Genomic DNA, 10,452 nt, shown 5'->3' with positions numbered 1-10,452 from the left:
GAGAGAGAGAGAGAGAGAGAGAGAGAGAGAGAGAGAGAGAGAGAGAGAGAGAGAACTCATAATTAACTTTATTACGTCAGGATCAAAAAGGTTTTAGGCTTAGCCTAATCTTCCAACCTGTCCTTGCAGGCCCGGACTACCGGGGGGGGGGGGTAGGGGGGGTTATGGGGGTTGCGCAACCCCCCCCCCCCCCCTCCTAGCCTAAACATGTACCTCACTTATTTAAAACAGTTTTTATTATTGTTTATTTTATGTAGTTTTGGGTTTGTTTTACTACCATAGGAGGATTTTTGAACTGTAAATGCACTCAGCTGCAACAAAAACGCAAAACGAAGGTTGAGTATATATACATATAATAAAATATTGGACTAGCAAAGTCATCAAACACAAGACCAAACAAAAACAAAAACAAACTGAGCCGGCTACTTTCGATACGAATAAAGGGTTCGCATGCGAGAGTTATGTCCCTTAAAAGTCGAAGAGGAGACCACTCCGAAGTAAATCAAGGGAGAGCACTAATAACTGATTTTCAACGAACGAACTCAGAAGAAAGAGTTTGCACCAGGGAGATTGCCAAAAGCGGTCTACAACATCACGAAAGGAACCCACCAAGAGAGTTTAACCGTAATTCAGAGAGCAGAAGACGGATCTGGACTGAGAAGTAAGCCTTCAAGAGTTTTCCACGTAATCGTATCCAGATTCGCTCAGGAGTTATCGAGTGATTTGCAAAGTAACTGCCAAGTCATCGACTATCGAGTGAGGAGTACGTATAATTATTCTTTACAGCTGCCACAACTCTTTTTCACTATCACTGTCACTAGTATCCGACTATTTTTGAGATTTGCAAAGTTTATACCATTGTGAGAATCTGAATCTGATACAATTACAGTGACCATTGGGCCGTCTGGTTGTTTTTCTCTTTGAGTTTGAGTTTGATGTTTTTACTTTGAGTTTTACTTGTTTGTTGATTCTATCTGGATCTGGCTGCCCCACATGGTGGTGTTCGTGGGGAGTACGTGACAGAAGCGGACTATTTCGTTAACTGTTTACAACTTATAAATTCCCATTTTGAAAACATGTATAGGCCTACATGACTTTTTCAGATTAAAAATCTGTCGGCAATGTGGAAAAGAGGTTGAACTGGTAACAGGAACAGTGAGCTGGTTGATCAACTTGATGGCATGGCTGTACCAAGTCATTCAATTGGAACGGAACCGACAAAAACACCAATGTTTCCATTCTTCTTTGTGCTGAAAGTTTACACTGACAGGGACAACAAGTAAGTGACATTTTAAACTCTTTTAAATTACCTGTACCACTTGTATAACACACACACACACACACACACACACACACACACACACACACACACACTGACACACACACATATTCAAACATCAAGTTTTTCTGTTCACTTTCAGTGATGGACATCTGGTGGCCTGTAATTATTCCAGTGTCTTGGGGGCACAAGAGGCAAAACTGTTTGATGTTACTTTTTGTGTTTTTATTTCTGCATGCTTTATTTGGATTACTAGAAAACCTCTTTTTATTCCTTTGTGCAAATCTATTTGACCTTTATTCTTTTACTTTTAGTGAAAAACAAAACTGCCTGAGTTGGTGGGGGAGCTTCTGGACTCCATGTCAAAAAACAGTCGGCAGGGTGATGACAGATGGCTGTACCAATGAGTCATTCAGATAGAAAAGGAAGCAGACACCAAGGATTCCATTCTCTGTGCTGAAATTGTGAAAAGTTGTACTCTTTAACCAGTAAGTTAATTATTAACAACAAATTATAAAATTTAAAAACCCTGTTTTTTCTGACATTTCAAATTTAATGTAATTTGCAATACGGTACTAGCATAGCTGAATTTGGTATTTATGATCCACTGTTGTGTAATGTTTGCAACACACACACATACATTCAAATATGTCTGAATCAGTGATGGACATTTCTTGTTTGATTCACTGTCTTGGATCAAATTTTCAAACAAATTTTGCTTTTCTTGGGTGTGTGTTTGTTTTTGTTTAGCCCTTAATTGCGATGCACAGACACACACACACACACACACTTAAAGACACACTCCCTTTTAGGACCTTGCTTTTTTCATATTTTCTGTGAATAACCTTTGTGAATCATCAATCAACGGCCTTTTTAAGACACCCAGGGGTCCTTTTTAAGGCCTATTTTTCTCAGATATTTTGAGGTCTAACAAGGGGAGTTCCACTGTATGAGCAAGCCTTAGTTCTAACAATGGGTGAAGTGCATCTGACTTTATATTTGTCATATCATTTTAAAAGCCCCTAAAAAGTTTTGTTGATCATCATTATAAAAATACAGTCATGAAATTTCTGGCTGGATACTCAGTCCTCTCTTGTGTTACAGATGCTGTGAAGCGACAGGAGGTGCTCCTTCGGCAGATAAGGACAACAACAAAGAGTTTTGTATCACTTTATGGAACTTGTTATATATCTTTCAGGGTCCTAAATGGAGGAGCAGTGACTGTTGGACAACAAGTGCAGGGTGTGTTTGGACCTCCTGGATCAACATGTGTGCAGAACTGCTGAGGGCTTGAACTTCATGGGTGTGTGTAATAAATTTCATATTAGATTTTGATATTAACATATTCCTGTGGTGCTATATATTTTAAATTATATGAGTAAATGAATATGTCTGTATGAATGTACGTATTTGCTGTGTCATTGTGGCATAGATATATATATATAGACCTATAGCAATAACAAGACATACATGCTGTGAATATATGCTTTTATGCTCTCCTTGTACAAATCTGAATTAACTGAAATTTTTCTTAATGGCCTAGCACAGCCAGCTCTTTTCGACCTTTACATAGGGCCACAGTCAGAGATTGTAGAGTACACAGAGACCATTCATACTTCTTTGCGCTAAGGTAGGACTGCAGGTTATGTTTTTATCACGGCTTTGTCAACATACTGTCATTTCTGTCCGGCTGACAGTGCTGCAAACATTCATTGAATTGAAAAATGTGTTCGTTATTGTTTGTGAACATCCTTTTTTAAAAGACCTGGAAAAAAGCCCCAGAACAGATTATTTAATACATGATAATATGTAATTGAATTTAAATTTTCTTTTCAAATCAGTGTCTTTTTACAAATTAGCCTTTGTTAGTTTTATGAGTTTAAGTCAGATATCAACACATACTGAATGCATAGTTCAGTCTTGAGTGGGAGAATGTTTGAGGCATAAATTGCTTTTGACAACAACAAAAGTTCCCAGTTAAATAGAGAAGCTCCCCCAAAATCATTTTATTACACATGCCTAAAGCCAGCATAGTGCAAGCAGATTTATTTGTGTATGTGCTTGTATGTACAAAGACAGATAATTTGTACAAGTGTTGGCTCTTCATTTTTAATTATTTTTTCAGGATCCTTGGGGGGGGTTCCACTGTATCTGTGACTTTAGGACAACATATCAAGTTCTGGTGGTTTTTTGACCTAATGGATCAACATATGTGCAGACCTGCTGAGTGCTTGAGGTAAATTGGTGCATTTAGATATATTATACGTTATTTGCGTGTTTGACCAAAATATGACATTTTACACAGATCGAGACAGTCATTGTTCTCCGAGACCGCGCTAGCGGTCGAGGTGAACAATGACAGTTGAGATCTGTGTAAAATGTCATATTTTGGTCAAACACGCAAATAACATTTATGTATCGATCGAATTCCTTTCAGGTACTTATGACTTTGTTGTTGTTTTGACGATTGAACGAGCACACACACACATGCATGCAATCCACATGTATGCAATCAAACACATAAGCTTCATATTTGGGCGTTTCAGGTTGACCGAAACTTCAAAGGAACTACAAAACACACGTCATGTACTCACTTTGTTGTTGTTTTGACATTGAACAGCACACACACATGCAATCAAACACATGACGTTTTTTTTTTTGAGTTCCTTTGAAGTTTCGGTCAACCTGAAAAGCCAAATTATAAAGTTTTGTCGGCCTCTGACGTCACATGACTCAAAGAAGGGAAATCCAATCTCCAATCGATACATATTGTTTTGCCTACCTGAGAGATACCACCCATGTGTCATGATGTGATAAATGAACCATCTCTTCACAGGCGTGTCTATCATGTAAATGAGGTTGGTTCAAACATGTCTGACAGGGATGTCATTTTCCACTGCAAAATCTCCGAGACAAACTTCATTCTCAAAACACTCGCGAGAAAATGGCAAGCCCAAAAGTGTTCCGAGAATGACTTTGCATCTGTGACTTTGCATCTGTGACTTTGTAATCATGAGCAGTGGAATATATAAGGTCCCTGCCAGACTAGCTTGCCATAACCTCAATGATATTCCCACATGTGGGTGTATGGTTTAGTTACTACATGGGTTATCTCTCCGGTACGTAGGAATTGAAAACAGAATACTTCATGGCTTGCTGTGTGGCACCAGATTTACACTTATTGCTTTTCAAATATTGAAATATTCACGACGGGCGTGGTGGTAAGACGTGGGCCTCATAATCCGGAGGTCGTGAGTTCGAATCCCGGTCGCTGCCGCCTGGTGGGTTAAGAGTGGAGATTTTTCCGATCTCCCAGGTCAACTTATGTGCAGACCTGCCAGTGACTTAACCCCCTTCATGTGTACAAGCAGGCACAAGACCAAGTGCGCACAGAAGATATCCTGTAAACCATGTGGGAGTTCGGTGGGTTATAGAAACACGAAAATACCCAGCATGCCTCCCCCGAAATTGGCGTATGCTGCCTGAATGGCCATACACGTAAAAATCCACATGAGTGAATGTGGGAGTCTAAGCCCACGAACGAAGAAGAAGAAGAAAAATATTCACTTTTACTTGTGTAAACCCAGTAGGCTATGTAGTGTTCTCTATTTGTATCATTGAAACGCTTCTATCCCGTCAATCACACTTTAAATTGCCTTATATTTTGGATGACATATGCCACCCCTTTGGTATTCCACTGATATGTAATAGTTTTAGCTAAATAGTTTCAGCTAATCGCTATGGAGTATGCAAACACTGGAATTATATGCGATGAAACACTCAAGCTGCTTTCTCTTGCTTGTAGCTGAGAGCAGCACTGCAGCAGTGACTGTCGGGTGGAGGATCCAATTCTGACTGTTTCCGACATAATGGATCAACATGAGTGCAGACCTGCTGAGCGCCTTATCTTCTTGGGTGTGTATAGATGTATATACATTAAAGGCACAGTAAGCCTCCCGTAAACTATCACAGAGCTCCCCGAGCGTCTACATACAGTACAAGCTACTTCCATTTGAACGCTCACCGAACGGGAACATCCTGGCTGCTTTCTCTCGAGCGTGAGAAATTTACAAAAAATTTATTTTCGTGGACTTGGTCCTCTACAACAATGGCGCCTCATTTTGGTGCTGGACGGCTGTTATGAATATTCAATACCGGAAATCACGCCCGGACAGTAAGCCTCCCGTAAACCATCACAGAACATCCTAGGTGCCCTACGTAAAGTCAGAGCGAGCAATTTTTAAAGAATTAATTTTGCAGATTGTCTCGAACACTTTTTGGACCCATCCTGAACTCGGGTAAAAAATGAGTTACTTCCCTTCGGGTCTCATTCTATCGATGTAAACTGGCGATAGCCGTGGATCGATGATTATTAGAATGTTTTTGGACCGTGGTGCGTTTTTGCGCTAGACCTAACTTTTAAAATCTAAATAATAAATTGACAGCTTGTTACACAAACATTCTTTAATCATAAAAGAATTCTTTTTTCATCAAGACAGGATCAGTACAATTCGAAGTTGTGAAAGTTTGAAAAAAGGAAAGCCCGGAAGCAGGGTCACGCAAGGGTCGTAGCAGACGGCGGTTTATGCATATATCGCCGTTCCTCTCAACAGTCAAAAGCCATCGCTAGAGTTTTTGTGAACCACAGCCGTTTGTTTCGTGCTTAAAAACGTGCTATTGTAGATAAGCTCACATTGAGTCGCATTGAAATGACTAACTGACGACTACATTGTGAAAAAAGGGAAACTGGATCACACGGGTCTTAGGGGTAAGATAAACCACGCAAAAATAAATTCTTTGAAAATTGTTCGCTCTTTATGGAGGGCACCTAGGATGTTCTCAATCGGTGAGTGTTTAAATGAAAGGGTGTTTGTACTGTAGTCTGTGTGTAAAAGCCTGACCGTATCTGTGATGGTTTACGGGAGGCTTACTGTGCCTTTAATTGTATTCATAAATTGTCACACACACACACACACACACACACATATATATATACTGACAAAGACATTCATGCCTGCACACACGCAACCACAAACATACACGCACCAGCACGTTTCAAACCCCCACCACCACCACCGTCTCAGTCGATGCAGCTGTTTCGGAGCCTTTAGTCATCATAATACACACACAGACGGACACAACTTTTAAAAGTTAGATAATATGCACTAAAAGCCACGGCACTTTAAGTTAGCTTTCATTATCATTCTCTTAAAGTTTGGCCCTCTTTGCTTCAGTCTGCATGCTTTCTCATAGTCATACTGCTGTGTCATTGCAGGTTTCATTCCATGCTCTGGTGTGGGTGTCATAAGCAAGAGAGCCTCCTGTTCACTTCCAGCAGATGACTGCATGGTGAAGGACCTTGATACCACTTACAGATGTCAAAGCAGCTAGCTAGATGCCATTGGAGAACAACCAAAACTATTCAGCGGGTGCCATCGGCGAACATAAATACAAGTTACAGAACAGGAAAGCAGATATCACTGGCAAAGGGAACCGGACAGCAGCTACAATAAACATAATCAGATGCCTGTAGCAAATAATCTGGACACCAATCACAAATCAAACAGATGCGGAGGACAGAGAACATTTTATGTGATTATTGCCGCATATATAACCCTGTTTTGAAAAAAAGGGACATAACGCCACACTATATACTTTCTGGTTGCGTGCTGAAAACTCTCCATTGGACATTTAGTGAGTTTTGACTCGCCAGGTCAGGAGAATGTCACTGATGGGGAGCATAATAAGGCTGACTTACAATGGGAAGACAGAATTGAACATTGTTGTTTTCTTGGATGGTTTTCGGGATAGACTTTACAAAGTTAACATACTGCTATGGTTTGATCAATTTCAAACATGACCACATTTGGCATTTTTTCAAAACCACATTTTTTACAAATATCAAGGATGTGTTGCGAAAGCATGTGTTCTTATTTTTCTGAAATGTTTTGAAAGCTAGATTTTTGATACTTTACAGGCTATTGAAGTTGGATGACCTCTAGATGTGACCCATGTCAAATTGACCCTCATAAACTTTTAAAGTTCACAAAAAATAATAATAATAACAGAGAAATGGTATTATTTTGAATGTGTTTGAAGCAAGATCGTTGTAACTCAATAACCCCCCGCGGGTTAGGGGGAAGAATTTACCCGATGCTCCCCAGCATGTCGTAAGAGGCGACTAACGGATTCTGTTTCTCCTTTTACCCTTGACCTTGTTAAGTGTTTATTGTATAGAATATAGTCAATTTTTGTAAAGATTTTAGTCAATCAGTATGTAAGAAATGTTAAGTCCTTTGTACTGGAAACTTGCATTCTCCCAGTAAGGTCATATATTGTACTACGTTGCAAGCCCCTGGAGCAAATTTTTGATTAGTGCTTTTGTGAACAAGAAACAATTGACGTTGACAAGTGGCTCTATCCCATCTCCCCCCTTTCCCCGTCGCGATATCACCTTGAATGGTTGAAAACGACGTTAAACACCAAATAAAGAAAGAAAGTAACTCAATAACTTTATCTGTGTAAGGTCACACACATACAGGGCTAGATGACATCAAGTCAGCTTGATAGTTTGCATTATTCAAGTTCAGATTGGGGTAGAGTTCCGGTCAATAATAGGGACAATCATTGTCTCCTTTGATTGTTCAGAGTTTTCATGTACTGATGTGGGCATGGTCACTTTCAAAGCTAATCATAGAAATTTAACTTGGCTGTAGGGGAGATAATTTTGAGAAAATATGTGTTGTGCTAAAGATGAATTCCCACAAAGAAGAGTGCTATAATAAATCTGTTTTGTGCATTTAATTGTTACTTGTTCTGGTTAACAGGGTTATAAATAATTGCATTAAAACTGTTTCTGCATTGGGACATTTACCAAAAATCAACAGCTTGGTTACTCACTGTGCAAGATGGACACCTTTTTTAAAATTATTATTTAATTGGGTCTTTTACATGTAATGATGTTAGTGGATATTTTAAAATGTTCTTACATAAGTTTGACTATTATTGCTCTGCCGAAAAATGAAAATAAAATTTAAAACATGCGATGAACCTTTACTTTCCTACCAAATGTTACAGCGAGTGGCCTGATCGTGCACACACACATTCAATTCACACAACACAATTGATTCAGCAAAAATTGGGGCCACATTTACATCCAGTGTAATTTTTAAGGCTATGGTACTTTTTCAAGAAAGTACTGCAGTATACTATAGTAAACTACAGTAAAAGTACTATAGTACAAAATCTACAGCAAAAAAAGTACCACAATGTACTATAGTAAACTATAGTAAAAGTACTATAGTACAAATGTACCATGCCAAAAACACCACGCTGTACTATAGTAAACTATAGTACAAGTACTATAGTACAAATGTACTCTACGAAAGTACCACGCTGTACTACACTTTACTCTAGTAAACTGTAGTACATGTACTCTAGTAAACTATAGTTTACTATAGTTTACTATAGTATACTATAGTACATTTTGGCAAAAAAGTGCTCAAAATACTATAGTACATTTAAATGTACTATAGTTTACTATAGTATACTATAGTACATGTACCACAATGTACTATAGTACACACTAATGTATTGTACTATAGTACTTTTTGTACTATAGTTTACTATAGTACTAGTACTATAGTAAACTATGGTACACCATAGTACAATTCAATGTACTATAGTACTTGTACTATAGTAAACTATAGTATACCATAGTACAATTCAATGTACCATAGTACTTGTACTATAGTAAACTATAGTATACTATAGTACAAGTACTATGGTATACTATAGTACATAGTGTAGTACTTTTTTACTTGGGGAGGTATCCCGTGAACGCTTTACTGTAATCGATTTGAGAAATGTGCATACCGAATAATACATGATAAAGAAGGATTCTTTGTGCCCGAAAATGGGCCACAGTTGGAGATGGAAGTTCACCAAAAATTGGGACCATACTAACAAAAATACGGTGGGTAAAATTGGCGCCCCCATTTTTTGAGCAAACGCCACCCAAGGCCGCTTTGGACGGGTAGAAATTCCGTAGTTTCCAAGTCTATGGATAAAGCTCGCGTAAGAAGAATACGTCACGGTCGAAAGTCTTTGACGTCAATTAATGCATCATGACGTCATGCCTCCCTGTAGTCTTTCTCTCTCGCGCGGTGTGTGTGTTTGTGTTCATTTTGTGCACATGTGTTAGTGTTACTGTTTGTGTGTGTGTGTGTGTGTGTGTGTGTGCGCACGCGTGCATGAGTCTGTACTCGTGTGTGTGTGTGAGTGTGTGTGTGTGTGTGTGTGTGTGTGTGTGTGTGTGTGTGTGTGTGTGTGTGTGTGTATTTGTGTGTGTGTGCACGCGTGCATGAGTCTGTACTCGTGTGTGTGTGAGTGTGTGTGGGGTGTGTGTGTGTGTGTATTTGTGTGTGTGTGTATTTGTGTGTGTGTGTGTGTGTGTGCGCACGCGTGCATGAGTCTGTACTCGTGTGTGTGTGTGAGTGTGTGCGTGGTGTGTGTGTGTGTGCATACGTGTATGTGTGTGCGTGTATGTGTGTTTGTTTGTAAAGGTGTGTATGTCTGTCCATATGTGCGTATGGGTGTGTGTTTTGTGTGTATGAAGTTTTTGTGAGAGAGTGAGTGAGTGTGTGTGAGTGAGTGTGTGTATGTGTGCGTGTGTGACTTGGGTTGTGTGTGTGTGTGTGTCTGTGTGTGTTTGTGTGTGTGTGCGTGTGTGTGTGTGTGTGTGTTTGAGAGAGAGATAGAGAGAGAGAGAGAGAGAGAGAGAGAGAGAGAGAGAGAGAGAGAGAGAGAGAGAGAGAGAGAGAGAGAGAGAGAGGTTTGTCTTTCGCTGGGGTATGCAGTGCCTTGGCGTTGCACATCTACTTAATTTGTTTTCTTAGTTCAAGTTAATATCGAAAGAAGAGACATTCGCAAGTTGGACAGCACATTGATGATATGTTATCCGAGACGAATGTCGCCTCGGGATCTCAATCTGAGTGCTGGTCCCAGTGCCACGTGGTGGCGGTGATAGTTGACAAGTTAAAATTGTGTAGCCAAGGACGGATGGAAACCTACAGGTGTGTTCAAGCTGTTAACGTCAACTCGAGGATAACCGACGGATCCAGCGAGTAAGTGATTTTGGGTTTTTTTTTGCTTTAATGTTAGTTTTGCTGTTA

At 39.6% G+C, this 10,452-nt stretch overlaps 2 long non-coding RNA genes across 3 annotated transcripts; both read left to right on the top strand.

Moving 5' to 3' along the window:
- The first annotated feature begins 474 nt into the window (after window positions 1-474).
- LOC138951020 (uncharacterized) lies at window positions 475-2,493 on the top strand. 2 transcript variants are annotated; one of them, XR_011450933.1, is made up of 4 exons: window positions 475-763; window positions 1,104-1,279; window positions 1,594-1,767; window positions 2,478-2,493. It is a non-coding gene; the product is annotated as an uncharacterized lncRNA (long non-coding RNA). The 2 variants fall into 2 exon arrangements; XR_011450932.1 differs by lacking the exon at window positions 2,478-2,493 and having other exon boundaries at window positions 476-763; window positions 1,594-2,233.
- A 3-nt stretch (window positions 2,494-2,496) lies between these two features.
- On the top strand, window positions 2,497-8,322 carry LOC138951022 (uncharacterized). The gene is made up of 4 exons (XR_011450935.1): window positions 2,497-2,582; window positions 3,405-3,515; window positions 5,085-5,194; window positions 6,555-8,322. It is a non-coding gene; the product is annotated as an uncharacterized lncRNA (long non-coding RNA).
- The last annotated feature ends 2,130 nt before the right edge of the window (window positions 8,323-10,452 follow it).

Source organism: Littorina saxatilis, linkage group LG16, assembly GCF_037325665.1.
Source record: "Littorina saxatilis isolate snail1 linkage group LG16, US_GU_Lsax_2.0, whole genome shotgun sequence".
NCBI lineage: Eukaryota > Metazoa > Mollusca > Gastropoda > Littorinimorpha > Littorinidae > Littorina > Littorina saxatilis.
This window is presented reverse-complemented; position numbering and strand designations above follow the sequence as displayed.